The following is a 16,936-nucleotide window of genomic DNA, read 5'->3' as shown; positions in this document are numbered from 1 at the left end:
ATACATTATTACACATGCAGTTGGAAATGTAATCCCTTTTTCTTTTCTTTTTTTTTTTTTAATTCTAACAAGAAAGATCAGAAAGTCATATAGTGCAAGATTGATCTTTTATTCTCAAAGACCTCAAAATTTTGGAAGAAAGAAGTTTGATGTTGTTGGGTAAACGGGCCGAACCTTATTTTACTCTGATATGAGACTGTGTGGAATCTGACCAAAAATCGAAATAGCCCCTTTCATTGCTTTTTTCAACCCTCTTAAAATGGGAAGATTAGGGTATAAGGTAACAAAATGAGAGAAGTGATAGATTTTAATTTGGTTGAATTTTAATATAACAACTTCTTATACAATGGAAAAAATATATCTGGATATATTTTGCTAATTTATTATGATCACATATAATCAACATGCATTTTAATGTCATTTTAAAAGTTTCCGCATTTCTTAGTCTCTGAGAATGCTGAATGGAAATTATAAAATGCTATTTTCTAAGACTTAAAAAAAATATTAGTATTTAAAGATGACCTGAGACTACCTTGAAAGATTCAAAAACATTTTCAAGAATTTTGTTGAATAGGGAATTAACAAATATCTAATTCAATTTGCTCATAAAAATCACCAAACTTATTGGAATAAACTCATTTATTCTAAGGTATTTTTCTTGGTTGTATATGTCTCATAGACATTTTTTTATTGCTTTTTCTTAGAAGAAAAAGAAACACACCACAAAAACTCAAATAGTTTTAATATATTTTAGGTCAAAATACAGAAATCAAAAATATATTTTAGGTCAAAATACAGAAATCAAAAATAAAGAAATACAAAATACAGAAATATTTTTAAATATTTTTATCATTTTACATCTTTATTGTTACAAAATTTATATCACCTAATGAATAGGAGTGTGTGCTTGGAAGATAATCTGTGATATTTTAGCTTGAATATAAAAGCTAAAGAGTAGTCTAAAATATCAATTAACACAAGTTATAATATATTTAGTTAAAAGTTGATAAAGAGGAGTAATGTCCCACCTAATCTGACTATTTTGTTTGCCTTGGACCATTACCTTAAAAAATTTGGGGATCCCTGGGTGGCTCAGCGGTTTGGCTGCCACCTTCCACCCAGGGCGAGATCCTGGAGACCCAGGATCGAGTCCCACGTTGGGCTCCCTGCATGGAGCCTGCTTCTCCCTCTGCCTGTGTCTCTGCCTCTCTCTCTCTCTCTCTCTCTCTCTGTGTCTCTCATGAATAAATAAATATAATCTTAAAAAATTAAAGCTAAAAAATTTATTGACAAATCATTTCCAATGGAATAATTACATTCATTTCTAATGGAATAAATATATTCATTGACTTAAATATCATAATACTGGAATTTTAAGAGGAAGTTTGGCTGTTTGGGCTTTATTTTTAAAGAACCTGATGGTTTTATAATAAAATAAATATTGAGCACTTACTATCAATAGAGCATAACACTAAATATAAAAAAAAAGCAGTGTCCAAACCACATTCCCTGACTTCTGTTGGCAATAACGACTCAAAACATACAAGACCATGAAAAACCTATTATATGGGAAAAATTCAGCAAGTCTTTAAAATTTACAATCTTGAACTTTGTGTGTTAATATACTGTTAAAAACAGATCTATGACTTATATATGAAGAATAATTTCATCTTTTGAAATCAGTCTGTCAGAAGAAAAACACTTTTTTTAATGTTTTACTTATTTATTCATAGGAGACATACAGGGAGAGGCAGAGACACAGGCAGAGGGAGAAGCAGGTTCCCTGCGTGGAGCCCGACGCAGGACTGGATCCCAGGAGGGATCATAACCTGAGCTGAAGGCAGATTTTCAATCACTGAGCCACGCAGAAGCCCCCAGAAGAAAAAACTTGCTTTAAGTGTATTGTCATAGCTTTTATTTGAAGGAGAATTTTTAATGCTTGAATTTGAAGTTAAAAGTCAACAGCTAATTAACAGTTTACTATTGGTATAAAACAGGGTCAGAAGAAAATATTTTCAAATATCAAGTTCTATAATCAATCAAAGATGTATATACATCAGATGAAGTCTTTCATTGTACAAAGTGATTGCAAGGGCTTGGTCTACAAAGTTTGTTCTAGATTCTGAAAATTACATATGAATTATCCGTGAAACAATGATTGCCTGGGATTCCTTTCAATGCATACAAAACCTAGTTTATAACTGAATTGTGGGAAGTTGCAGAAGTTTTTGTTTTCTTTCAATATTTACTCCCAACCAAACTTTTTTTTTTTTTTTTTGGTAAGAGAGTAAAAGCTTGGTTTTCTGTCATGTGTTGCAAGGCTTAGAAAGAGACTTGTCAATAAATGTGTCTCTGATTTCTTTTGCTTCAACTCACATAATTTTAAATAACTATTAAAAGAGGTAACATTTAACTAAACATTTACCAAATAAAAGGCAGCGTGCTAAACAAACAACAGATATTATTCAATTCCCATAATAGTTCTTTGAGGTATTATATATCAAGTTAAGGTTCTGTGCAGCTGAAATTTACAGAAAACTAAAAGTAATAGTAGCTTAAAGCAGAAAGATGCTTATTTCTTTCATAACTGAAGAATTTATATGATGATTCTATTCCATAAAGTCCCCATAGACTGAGGTTCCTTCCAACTGACTGTTCTGTGGTAGGGGATGGTGGAGTGGTGTGGTTGAGGTTGGGAAGGAAGGGTAGGAAGATAGGGATGAGGAAGAAGTCAAAAGGAGGTAAACCAGAGATACCCAGAAACACATGATAGCTTTCATTTGTTAGAACCCAGCCACATACATAAATACCAAGGAAAGAAAAAAAAAAAAAGAAATATAGTCTTTGTTTTGGAAGATCATACATCCTGAAGAAATTCTATGAAAAAATAGATATTGTTGAACAACTAGCGTATTTATCAATATGTTTTAAGGGGACAGAATCAAGAGGTGGAAAATTATAATTTTTCAAAGTTGATATAATAAATGGTTGAATGCATTTAGACACAGAGTTGATTTCCAGATATAGGTTTTTCTTTAATTTTTTTTTTCAAACTTAGAAATTCTGATGACTTTACATTTGGGTTATTTTTATACTATGTGTTATGGTCACCAAGATTATAATGGGAAAGAATGATAAAAAGTGAAACACAGAAAAACCTCTCCGAGAATAATAAATACCTTAATCCTACCAATCAGAAATGACAGTAGCTACTGATTGGGATGCATTACTTTTTAATCCATTTGTCATTCTGTGTGTTCTTCATGGCCTATCAGGAATAAAGACAATGAATTCTTTAGAAAATCAAGCCATAGTTGTAAGTTGCACTGCGTAATTAATTTATGGCATATATCCATATATGTAGGTCTTGCAACATGCTCCATTTGTATTGCTTAAACAGATAATAAAGAAATGTCAACTATAAAAAATAGCAGATATTAAATGATAGATGAAGTGGAGAGGGCTAGTAGTTGAACTAAGAGGTGCTGAGTTATAAAGATTACATATATTTTGAGAGCTCAAACATTTCATTATTTTCTCTATATTTAGTAAAAATGATTTGACATATATTTCAATTCAAAATATTTTTGCTAATACCAAGGAAAATGTAAGTACATGCATTACTCACCAAATCTGAATAAATGTGATTTGCAGCCTCTTGACAATAAGTGGTCACATAAATTCAAGGTAGTTGTCTTAATGTCTACTTGTTCCAAGAGAAGCTCTTTGAGAGAAGTCTGTTCACAGTAAATAAGAAAATCAGTTTATTATATGACCACATTCAAGGCATATAATTTAAACAAATTGTTTGAGTTCATTATAGTAATGATGATGTGGTATTTATGGTTTCCACTTTAAAATTTGATAATTGGATTATAGTCCTTAGTAATTTACCATGTGTATTCAATGTAACTAATGCTTATGACTATCCAGATATTCAGTAATCTTTTATGTATAGTAATCTTTATGACATATTTAACATATTTTTGTTAAGATATCTCAGAGAATCTAGTTTTACCCTCTTTTTGCACATGAGGGAATGAAAAGTATATTGTCCTATTCAATTTAACATTAATTTCGAGGAATCCGAGTGTGCTTCTCCCAAGCACATGGAATACGAAAATTTTAAGCTTTCTTGCAACATGGTGGGAACGTGTGACCAATTCTGGCCAATGGTCTATAAAAAATTTAGTAGGTGTCATTTCTAGGATAGATTATAGAACAATAGTTGGGAGTTTCCCAGATTCTCTCTTCCCGAGTTGTAGAAAATGTCAATCATATTGTTGAACCCCAGTCAACCTGGACTTACGGGTAGCTACTTAGAGCATTGTCCCTATCATCCAGCTCTCTTGAATTGGACACTTAGTATAGATTAAAGAAAAAAAATAATAAGCTTTATTGACTTAAGACATTGAGAATTTGATTGTTAATTTTTCTGGCACCGAAACTAACATATTCTGATTAATAGAGCTTGAAATAATTGAAGCTTTTCAGTTTTACTTATTTTTTTAATTTAGTCTGCAATCATAGGAAAATAAATTTTGAATATAATACTATCTTACATACAGTTTGTTTCTGGTGTGGATCCAATAATTTCTTTATTATTAGTTTATAAAAATGTAATTAAAAGTGTGTTATAAATAAGATAAATAAGCAAAATAAATTTTATTGTTCTATAAATAACTACTTATTTATTTAACATAGTATTTTAGCATAATGTTTAAATAACTAGTATGGAATCAGAGAGATCATACGTTCACCTGTTGATTCACTAGAAAGATTGCAAATTTAGTCACAGTTATATTCAATATTCATATCTAAAATGAAAATTCTTTTAACAATGTCATCGTGTTATTCCTTATTCAAAGCTTCTGGTTAACCAATTTGTAAAGCCACTTAGAAAATCAGAATTAAACAGAAAATCACATTTCTCATATGTTGCATAAATTTAAGGGACAAAATTCCAACTTTCAATTCACAGCCAAAAATTTGATTTTAAAGCATTAAATTTGAACATAACTTATGAAACTATGTTTTGGGTATGAGTTGCTTTGAAGACTAGAAGCAGGATTATTTTAAAGGAAGAGCAGAGATGAACTCCTTTCTCATTATTTCAGACAGCACAGTAATCTTTCATGACATATTTAAGATATTTTTGTTAGGAATTCTATGTTGTCTCAGGGAGTCTAGTTTGATCCTGTTTTTGAACATAAGGGAATGAGAAGTGCATTGTCCCATTCAATTTGATACTAATTTCAAAGAATCCAAGTTTAAGTAAAGAGTGGTATATTTAAAACTAAAGCGGTAGTAAGCTCCATTATGAAGCCCTTCAGCTTTTCTAAGGTTTCTGTAAGAAGTAAGCCCTAATGTCCTCAAACATCCATTAAGCATAATAAATTAACTGCTTTTCTGTGCATCTATAATGGTACTTGTTATAGTCTATTCTTTTTTTTTCCATTCTTGAAATAATTAATAAAATAGTCAAATCATTTTCTTGGTAGAGTTGTGAAAGCCTTCAAGACTCACTCCATATTACAAATGGAATAAAATCCAAGCTTCTTAAAATGGCACATTAAATCCTCCTTGACTTGGCCTTGGACACCTTTCCCAGATTTGTCATCAGCCCCTTCACTCTAGCCTGCAAAAAATTGCTTTTAACCCTCCCCCAACACAGTGATGCTTCTTGCTTGTATTATTGAAATGTTTGTTTCTGTCAGTTCCATTTAACAGCTTAACATGTATTCATTTCTTCCAAATAACCATCAGTGATCATCTTCCCAAAGAGGAGGCTAGCTTATTGCCTGTTTTTCTTGTTAAGACTTGTCCAGAAATACCAGTAAGTTCCACTATCTTTTTTATCGTCTCGTGTTTCTCAAGGGCTAGAGAATCTGTATATGCCAGTGTGCTCCCACCTGACTGCATCCCCATCTACCATGGTGAGGATCTTAGTCATTTGAGAAGCTACACCATGACAAAGGTTAGCACCATGCCAGCGGTTGTCACCATCCCATTGACCACAACAGTGTAGTCCTTGTTGATATCTGACCAAGTGACACAGTTCCTAAAGCTCATTCCTAAGGCCACCTCTCATTCTAGGTCTTTTTGTAATCCTTTCACCCCTCAACCAAAGCAAAAAGGATGGTGAAACAGAGGCAAATACAGCTTATTAATTTGGGAAGTCGTCTTAGGAAGCACAAGTGAATGAGTTGGGAAAGTGAGACAATGAAGGAAGGAAAAGAATGTGTCAATCATTTTACCAGACAATGAAGGAAGGAAAAGAATGTGTCAATCATTTTACCAGTGGGAAACAGGGCTGCAATGACAATGGAGACACTCGGAGACTCTCTATGAGATGCATTTCACAGTGATCTCAATGGAAAACAGGACTACCAATGCCAGCCCTTATTGGTTGAGGATTCTTCCGGTGTTGGTGTGTTAATTCCCCATTTTCACCTTGAGCCTACAGTGATAGGTGGAGTAAGTTCCCAAAGTGCTGGAAAGTCTTGAGGCAAAGGATTTCAGATGAGGTTATCAGCCTGCTGGATACTTTGGACCATAGCTGTAGCTGAATTTAGATGAATCGAGCTGATAAAGGCATGGAATTTACAGTGTCTGCTATATTATCTCATGACTTCTTTGCATAATGTCACATATTTATAACTATCTGTATTTATATTTGCCATGCTAGACTGAGAAATTTGAGAGAAAATTATGCATGACAGCCCCTGGCACATGTTGTTCAGTGTGATAACTGTCAACAAGTTCTATGGATTCAATTTCCCAACTGGTTCTTGAATTTGCCTTCCAAAATCTCCTAGGAAGTCTACACATTTCCCTATTTTTTTTTAACCTGAGTAGAATACCTTCATGGCTGACTTTCCTATTGCTTATCTTGCTTTTCCTTTATCCAGCTTCCTCATTCCTGCAATAGTGATTTTTCTGAAGATTCCACTGTTTAAACTTCTTAATATATCATGCAAATTCCTCATGTTGTATATTAATAGCTACCATTTATTAAGTCAGTATGTATAAAACCAATTCGGAGCACTTTGCAGAAGTCATTTTATAATTTTACCAACCGAAAAAAATATTCACAGGAAAAGACTTGACTTTGGGGAAGTCAAAGACGTGACTTTTGGGAGAAGAAAAAGTTACAAGGGCTATTGCTCTTTGTCATGTGTTTTTTTTTTTTTTTTTTTTTTTTTTTTTTGGTCATGTTTATATGTAACGTAGGCCACACTGGGCTTTAGTAAAGATTGAGTTTTTGTAGCCATAAGTAGTTCACATTTCTTGCTTCTAATCTCCACCTATTACTTTAGGATCTTACTGATGTGACACTCTACAGAATTTCCTCCAGTTTTTTTGATTATTCTTTAGGAGTGACCCATGTGAGTTTATGAAACTAATCTGTTAGCTCACATGTGATACAACAGACTCTATAGATGTTGCTGCTAAATGAAAGTCCTCAAAGTGTCCACCTAATAGGACAATGTGGAAAAACAGAATATTTTTTATTTTTTCATTTTATTGAAAAACTACTATTATTTTACACTTGGGTTTTTTTTTTTTTTTTTTTAGCATTTTTATCTGAAAGTGTTTTAAGTTTCTATTCACAGGTCTTTCTCTTTCTCTAGAAAACACGGTAGATCTTGAAAGTTTGAATTTGAACCACTGTGAAAGGCAGACTTCTGCTCTTCTCAGAGACAACATTCCTTTTTCATGCTGAGGATGTTGTAACTTAGCCATTGCCTTCCATGTGCCAATCAAGAGGCTCTGCATTGGTTGGTTCACCAGTGTATATGACACAGTCATATCAGCATCCTAGGAAACGATGTGGTTAAATTTCGATTGCAATTGCTCCTGAAAGTATATGCACTTTATAATTTTCATTACACAATAAAATAAGAAAAATATGAAAAGTACAATTCTTATATAATTTTTATTTTACCTTCCAATCCATATTTGAATGTATACAAAATATAAATTTTGAAAGCTAAAATGAATAGAAATTTTATGAGAATAATTTGAATTATTCAGTTCCCATACATTTAAAAGTCTGTTCCAAATATATATTTTTCATACAATGTATAATATCACATATGAAGGAAAGATTACTGTATGCTGATATGCACCCTGGGAAGGTCATGGATTTTTTTTTTAAGTAGAAGAGGCTAAGGTACGTGACTGACTAAAGATCAATTCAGAAGCATGTGTTCATTTTGAGAGGATTTAGAGTCATGGTTGTACAATGGCTTAACCTCTTCAATAAAAGTTGTTCACAGAAACCCACAAAGCCATATTTGCCACATTTCTGCTAGAAGTGGCATAGAATTTAGAGCTGGGATCGTATCTTTTAGAAGTCAAGCTTTCTAGCACACTTAATAGATTCTTTTTGAAATTTCTTCATCCTACTGTGGAATAAAAAAGATATCCTTCAAAGAGAAAACCTATAATGGTCCCTTGTCAGGAAGGTCATGAAGAGGACTTTTGCTTTAGAATACATAAACCTCAGACTCCTTGCTATCATAAATTTCTATGAATTAATGCTATTTTAGTTCTTGTCCCTAGTTCATGTCTCTTACATGATTCATTGTCAGTTTACCTCTGTGTTTGTTATAGTACTTGCTCCAGGTTACCTTCAATATAAGAAAGATCAATTGGTAAAAAAAATGAGGTTAACCTTATGATGAGTTTCTTTAACACTAAACATTAAACCCACCCAGGGAAGAGAATATTATTGAAACTAGCCAGACATATAACCCTGTAACAGATAATCTGCAAGATAGGTAATCCACAGCCAGGTGATTACTAGACTGGACCCTGGAATTTTAGTACAAAGATAATAGAATTTAGTTTGTGTGCATGCTTTTATGTGATTTTGTGATTTTTGCCAGCAACATGTATGTGAGGTACTAGAAAACTGATGTTATCAGGGTGATCCTGCTGATGAGATACAGTAAAAGAACTACAGAACTCATCTGAGTTTGTTAGGTCTGTCAAATCCAAATTTCCATCAACATTAGTAGGGACATTTCAATAATAACAGGAAATGTCTTCATAGCTGAAGGTACTTAAAGCAATAGCAGATTTTGAGTAAGTAGTCTTGGTTCAGTCACTTAAAAAAAATTATTTATTTGAGTGGGGTTGGCGGGCAGGCAGAGGGTGAGGAAGAGAATCTCAAGTAGACTCCATGCTGATTGTGGAGCATGATGTGGGGCTTGATCCCATGACCCTGAGATCATGACCTGAGCCAAAACCAACAGTTTGATGCTTAACTGACTGAGCCACCCAGGTGCCTTGGTTCAGTCAATTTTTAAAATGCCTCACTTTAAGCAACTGATGTTACTTCCTCATCTGCATAGTGAGGTTATTTATTTATTTTTTTCTGCATAGTGAGGTTATTAATAGAAGTTTTCTAGGGCCATTATGAGGATTTCAGTAATTAAATGTGAAAATGTCTGGTACATGGTAGGAAACTCAGTTAAGTCTTAGGTAAACCTGAAACTATTCACTAAAAATTAAGAAAAATACTGCTTTATCAAAAAGGACTGTGGGATCCTTCTTGACATGCTTGCTATCATGCAAGCATCAGGACATTTTGACTCCTTATAAAGAAGGAGTCATTTATTTATATGAATTTTGCTCAGCAACACCTTTTATTTCATCTGTGAATCTTGTGGTATTAGAATTTCCACATGTCCTCCCCAACTTTTACCATAACCTTCTCCTATGGTTTGTACCCCATCGCATCCTGTTTCATGATTTTCCTCAGGTACATCCTGCATTTAATCATCTAAGAATTCATCCATAAACCTGGTCACAATCAATCTACCCTGATGATACATACATGGCAACTAAAAAATGGAGATGGCAAAATGGAGTTTGATACAAGGATAAAATGAGATTCTGAATTTATGTGAAGCATAGATTTAGATTTTGGTAAAGGATAGGATTTAAACGTGTTTTGCACACACTATTGATTTAACAAAAAACTAAAAAGCAAAGCAAAAGTTTGAGCATTTTTATATTAGATAGGGCTCATTAGACTTATCAAAATATTCTATATTATTATAAATGTATCTTTTAGAAGTTGGGTTGAAAACTATTGACATTGCGGCTAGTAGATATTGATAGGTTATTTTCTTCCTTTACTAATTTTTTTTTTTTCTGTTTTGAAGCCAAAGATTGTGCCTGTCAGTGCCACTTAGTGGAACAAGTAAGTGCTAATTAACTTGAGGGTTTTGGGATTTCTTGACCTGAAGTAGCCTTTCCCCAAGCTAATTTAAGCATTTTGATTGTATGTTCAGGGAAACCGTACCATCCCTTTAAAATGGTGATTCCTTGTTTAAATGGGCATATTTTGCAGAGTTGATGATTCTTCATATACACAGACTATACACATGTGGACTTTCACGAAATATGGATGATGTCTGATTTATAACTGAATTTCAAGGTCTTAACATTTACTTTTAGTTGTTTGCATATGACATGTTTATTCCAATCTGATTAGTAAATTAGTGAGACAGGGGAGTGGGTGTCTCAAGGCTTTTCACTTCAAACTCAGAATTCAAATTCAAAAACAGTAATTATTTTTTAATAGATTTTATGTATTTGTTCCTGGGAGACACAGAGAGAGAGAGATTGGCAGAGACACAGGCAGAGGGAGAAGCAGGCTCCATGCAGGGAGCCTGACACTGGACTCGATCCCAGGTCTCCAGGATCACTCCCAGGGCTGAAGGCGGCGCTAAACCACTGAGCTACCTGGGCTGCCCTCAAAAACAGTAATTAAATGTAGGTTCTGAATGTTATTACTTGTGCTCCTTGGACAAACTACTTATTCTTCTATGGCTCAATTTCTTTCTTCTTAAGGTGTCTAGTATCATTTACCAAATTTAAATATTCAGATAATATTAGCAACTAATTGTTATTACTGATGAGGTTTTTCACAAATATACTGAATTAGGGCTCATTAACATGTCTTAAAAAGTGGTATATTATTTTTATAACATTAACAGTAGTTATAGCTAAATTTATTAGAATTTTATTATAAACAAAGCAATTTTATGTACATTATTTCATTTGATTCCCAAAGCTTATGAGGTTAATTAGTAAAGTAGAAAAATAATTTTACAAATGTGAAAGAAGTGAAGTTCATAAAATGATTTGCTTGAAATCACAGATACGGAATTAGGACAAGAACCCAGGCAATTTTGCCCTCAAATTTCAATATTTCCATCAAAATATGCTAGAAGTTATAGTAATTTTTTAATTTGAGGGAACTAGTTCTTAGAAATTATGTTTCTCTTACTACATAAAGACAGCAAACAGTTAAATGTTTAAGCATTGTGAAGTTTCTGTCATCAGTTATAAAGAAATAATGACAATCTAACTAGATAATCCTTCTCTTCTTACTGTTATTGTATACTAACCCAGAGATACATTAATATCTTTCTAGTTCTATATTCTGAAATGAATTTGTTACATAGACAACCTAAGAGTTCTGGATTATTTTTGAATAAGTTATGTAATATTCATATATGAATTGGTTTTATAAATCAACTTTTTATATTTGTACAGGAGGTCAGAGTGGTAATTGTGAGTCAGAACTCAGGACCTGAAATGGGTAAGGTGACTTGAAATGAGATGTTTAATTTGCAAGACAAAAAAATTAAAATGTGGGTGTATGCTGAATGCCTTTGTCATATAAGATTCAACTCATGCATATAACCAATAACCATATTCTTTAATTTTTTTATTTTATTTTATTTATGATAGTCACACAGAGAGAGAGAGAGAGAGGCAGAGAGATAGGCAGAGGGAGAAGCAGGCTCCATGCACGGGGGGGCCCGACGTGGGATTCGATCCCGGGTCTCCAGGATCACGCCCTGGGCCAAAGGCAGGCGCCAAACCGCTGCGCCACCCAGGGATCCCCTTACTGTATTCTCTATGCTATATAATAAAATGGAAAGGATAACAGCTGCTTTCCACATTTGAAATAAAAACAGATCTTAAAGACAAAAAACTGAATATTAAAATTTCTCTGAACTTCCTTATCCTCAGGAAAGGCTATTATAAAATCAGAATGGCATACTTATTTTGCATGTTATAAATCGTCAAATTTTGATATTTTACATCTATGTCTATTATTAGAACCCCAAATTAAATATCTAATTAAAGGTCAATCATTATACCACTTGACAGTGGCCAAGGGAATTCTTAATAGCTTGAAAAGCAAGAGCTATATGAGCATGATATAATGTGTGTAACATTTTGTTAGGTAGACAAAAACACAAAGACAAAAGCAAGAGAAAGTTAAATTTATACATATAGAGTTATATAAACATCTATATCATGTAGTAGATATATTTGAATTGATGGACCATCATTTGTACCAGATAATCACTGTGATTCTATTTCATTTAAAATTATCTTAATAATAAAAATGAATTAGAAGTTAGGAAAATGGATTTATTTAATGAATCCCTAATTCTATTTATTACTTTATATCAATTTTAAGAGTTTCTAAAATACACCTAGTCATGGAACATAGTCATGGAACAACCAAACAAAACAAATGAGAATTATTCTCTAAAACAATACATCAATCCACAGAAAGTTAAAATGAATGTTTATTGGGGAGGGTCTGTCTGTGGCCACCAGAAATGAAAAGAGAAAAATTCTGAAATAATAGCCTTGAGGAACCAAAGATCAAGTCTGGGAAACTGCAATGAGTATGCCAATCCGACAGGAAAAGGAAGACAAAATCAGGGAACAATAAACAAAGGTTGGTTGATGTTAGGTAAACATGGCTTGAACTAGAAGGGGGCCAAAGCCAAAAGCAAAAATGAGAGAACATTTGGAAAGATGGCTGTAAATGGCACCGGGGTTTATTTGTTGCTGATCAGGAATTAATGAATAGATTGAATTGGCTTATACGTACAAGGCTAGGGACAATAATCACTGCCTTGGAGTTTTAGTGAGGAGAGTTTTTAGGAAGGATTTTCGTCCACTTTGTTTGTGAGAAAGAGAAATAACTTGATTCTTATACAGATGATTCATGGTTGCTACAACGGATGGTGACAAGGAATAATATTTAATGATGTTGCACAAGTTCTGAGTGATATTGCTTGACCACTTTATGGTCACAGTTCTATGAATTACAAAAATCAGCAGTAAAAAACCACTATGACTAGTTGTAGGCAACCAATAAATATTTCCATTACTTCATTTCTTCCTATAATTTCTACTTTTTCTTCAAGAGCACTCTAATGCAATTTTCTGTCAAGTCATCAGACCTCCATGTCTCCTCTACCCTTCCTTTCTCCCTAGTATACTTTTTTCTACGCTGACTATGCTCAAATGTAAGACAGGGAAAATAAGATAATGATTGGTGTTATCCACATTTTGAATATACAGAACCTAAATCATAGTTTAAAATTTTATCTAGTTCTGAAAGTGTTATTTAGGGACATGGAAGAAGCTTCATTCCTCTTGTTATTCAAAATAGTTTCTTACATTTGTTGCTATATATGATTTCTTACAGAAGTGTGTTAATTTACCCTATATTTACTCTAACTTAGTAGCAGTAGTTCTCATTAAAAGGGAATTTTACCATTAGAATATCCTTCTCTCTTCTAGAAAAAAATACGGGTGTTAAGTCTCTAGTATTGAACATAAGAATAGCTTATTAAAACTTTGGGATAGAATGTAATGATGTTGCCAGGGTTGTCAGGAATATTGCTCACTGTGACAGCTAGAGTTGCAAGATGTCCTTCAAGATTCCCATTTTGGTATAGACACATTCTATGCTCCCTTCCTCTTGAATATGGTGAGAACCTGTGATGTGGTGGGACATGTTTAAAGAGTCGCAGAAAGAGAAGAGAATGTGGTGACAAAATTTTAAAGAGGTAATGGCTGAAAATTTCCAAGACTGATGAAGACAATAAGCCATATGTAACAGAAAACTTATGACTCCAAAGTAGAATTTTTTTTTTGAAGATTTTATTTATTCATTCATGGGAGACACACGGAGAGAGGCAGAGACACAGGCAGAGGTAGAAGCAGGCTCCGTGCAGGGAGCCCGATGGGGGACTCGATCCCAGGACTCCAGGATCACACCCTGAGCCAAAGGCAGACGCTCAACTGCTGAGCCCCCCATCCATGCGTCCCCCAAAGTAGAATGTTAAACAATGTATCTATATAGTAACACAACAGAGAAAAATTGCAGAAAAGCAGACAAAAGAAATTTTAACATGCCCCTAGAGAAAAACAACTTATACCTTCAAAGGAACAACAATAGAACTTAAGTCTATTTTTCAACAACAATGATAAAAGCTAGAAGACAAATTATATTTTTTATCTTTTTTTTTTAAAGATTTTATTTATTTATTCATGACAGAGAAAGAGGCAGAGACAATGACAGAGGGAGAAGCAGGCTCCCTGCAGGGCGCCTCATGCTGGACTCCACCCTGAGATGGGATCAGGCCGTGAGCCAAGGCAGATGCTCAACCACTGAGCCACACAGGTGTCCCTATAGTTTTTAAAGGGCTGAAATAAAATAACTGTCAATCTAGAAGTTTAAAGCTAGAAAAAAAAAGGATCATGAAAATGAAAGAAAGCATTTGCAGATACACAAAATTTGAAATAACTTACCATACGTAGAACTGAGCTAAAGAAAACACCAAATATTGCTCTTTCAGCAGTGAGGGTATAGAAGCAAGGAGATACAGGCAGAAATTAAGGCTAAATATATTGGTGAATCCAAATAAATATTGCTTCTATCAAAACAGTGATAATAATAAAGCGTCGATGAGTTTAAATACACAGTTAAAATGCCCAAGAACAGGGATCCCTGGGTGGCGCAGCGGTTTGGCGCCTGCCCTTGGCCCAGGGCGCGATCCTGGAGACCCGGGATCGAATCCCACATCGGGCTCCCGGTGCATGGAGCCTGCTTCTCCCTCTGCCTGTGTCTCTGCCTCTCTCTCTCTCTGTATGACTATCATAAATAAATAAAAAAAAAAATAAATAAATAAATAAAATGCCCAAGAACAGTGCACAGAAATTGGGAAGGGCAAAGAGAGCTTAAGTGCCTGAAGTTCCTTGCTTTGTCTGGAATATGGCCCAAAGTCCTGGTTAATTTAGACCAGAACAAGTCAAGATGCCCACTTTCACCTCTGCAATCACCCGCTAACACAATGGTAAACAGTTTCTAAGCTCTATGCCGCTTACCGGGTCGCGGTGTTGGTAAGGACCTTTCTCCGTCCTGTTCTCTACTCCCGGAGGCTGACATTACCTGGGCACTCTTGCCCTTTGACCCCAGTTAGCCTGGGCTAATTGGCGGGGCCTGATGCAGGTGAGGAGAATAGACTGGTCTGTCCCCCCCCCCCCCCCCCCCCCCAGTCTCTCCGGCAGCTAGTGCGGCCGCCCAGGTGCGCACCAGAGCGCTGGGTCCGGGGACGCCAGGCCGGTTAGCTCCTTGTCTTCTTCACCCTTGGGGCTCCTGGGAGCCAGGGGCCCCACCGACATAGGTGCGCCCTGGGGCCCCCAGCCAGTCCTGCACGGCCTGCAGGCTGCAGGTGCCACAGCGAGCCCAGCTGAGGGCGTCCGAGTGCTGTCAAGGTGCCGCCCCACAACGATTAGGGAAGGGTGTTTGAAGCCCCTCACTTTTAGGTGCATTGGAGTGGGTGCGAGGTCCTCACGCGGGTGGTAGGTGGGATCAGGCCGTTCGAACCAGATAGAGGCCCAGCCAGACCCGCGTGGGCAGGTGGGCGCGGTCGGGACCCTCGTGGGCAGCTGGGTGCGGCCCCCTGAGAGCCCCAGACAGCAGCGCAGGGCGGTGTAATCCTCGCAGCCCCCCCATCATCCGAGTTGCCCCGACTGGCGGGCCGGTCCTGCCGCAGGCCGCGCGCTCCCCGGGCTGCGGTGTCCGAGCACGGCCAGGCCGCTCCCTGGCTCCGTTGCCCCGAAGAACATGAAATTCCAGCCTAAGCTAAAACACGAGTACACCCGGGCTTTAAAATAATGCAAGCAGATTTTAAGAGAATGGGAGTTGACAAAATAATTCCTGCGGGTAGATTAGTAAAAAGGAAAATTTGGGGACAATTTTGAATTTGTTCAGTGGTTCACGAAGTTTTCTGATGCAACCTGTGATGGAAAAGACTAGGACCCTGCGGCTGCCAGGAAGGCCCAGAAACTTCCATGGCTCCTTCTCTTGCTGCTCTAGCTCTGAACCTCTGGCCCCACGTGCCGGCGGGGCCCTGGTGTGCAAAGAACCCTGGTGCGGGCAGGTCAGTGTATGGGAGCTTGCCTTTGAGGATGCGGAGGGAGGCCGTGGGAAAGCCAAGACGCACTGAATTGGTTTGCCAGTTTGCCAGGGCTACGGGAGGGCTGGGTTCCTGTGTCTCGGGGAAGGAGAATGACTCTCCTGGCGACAGAGAGCGAGCAAAGCCATAGAGGTGTAGTCTGCAGAGATACAGAGAGCCCCCAGGAGTGAGGGGGGTCCCCACAGGGCTGCCCCCAGGGCCTTCACGGTCTGTCCTCTATAGGGACCCGACCAGGGACCTTGGTAAACCTCATGTCAAGATCAGGGTGGATTTGTAAATTCCATGTCTATATTTAGAACAAACATGGTGGACTTGTAACCATCAAGGTGTTTCTTTGTGAACATCCTGAGCACAAACAAGGTGCCCCCTTCTGTCTCCCTAATATCTCCTCCATAGTGTTTCTCTACATCTGGGGTTTCTGTGAGCCTACCAGCCATTAAGAGGGGTGACCCCCTAACATTTGGAGCTTAGGGAGCCAGGTTTATTTTTGTTATCTCTGTTTCCTTGGGATGGGTGGGAGCCCAACTTGGGGTCGTGTGCTTAAGCGTAACATGCTCCCTTATATTTTTCTTAGAGCAGATCCCAAGGTTTCTTTAAGGAAGCAAAAAAATACT

General features: G+C 36.4%; 1 long non-coding RNA gene across 1 annotated transcript in view; it reads left to right on the top strand.

The window, feature by feature from the left end:
- The window catches only part of LOC111093780, a 49,063-nt gene extending 37,372 nt beyond the window's left edge, over window positions 1–11,691 (top strand). The window contains exons 3-4 of the long non-coding RNA XR_005383129.1: window positions 10,179–10,216; window positions 11,578–11,691. This is a non-coding gene — a long non-coding RNA (uncharacterized LOC111093780). The remainder of the gene's footprint in view (window positions 1–10,178; window positions 10,217–11,577) is intronic.
- The last annotated feature ends 5,245 nt before the right edge of the window (window positions 11,692–16,936 follow it).

Source organism: Canis lupus, chromosome 33 (genome assembly GCF_011100685.1).
Source record: "Canis lupus familiaris isolate Mischka breed German Shepherd chromosome 33, alternate assembly UU_Cfam_GSD_1.0, whole genome shotgun sequence".
NCBI lineage: Eukaryota > Metazoa > Chordata > Mammalia > Carnivora > Canidae > Canis > Canis lupus.
The sequence above is the reverse complement of the archived record's forward strand: the minus strand, read 5'-3'. Positions and strand labels throughout refer to the sequence as shown.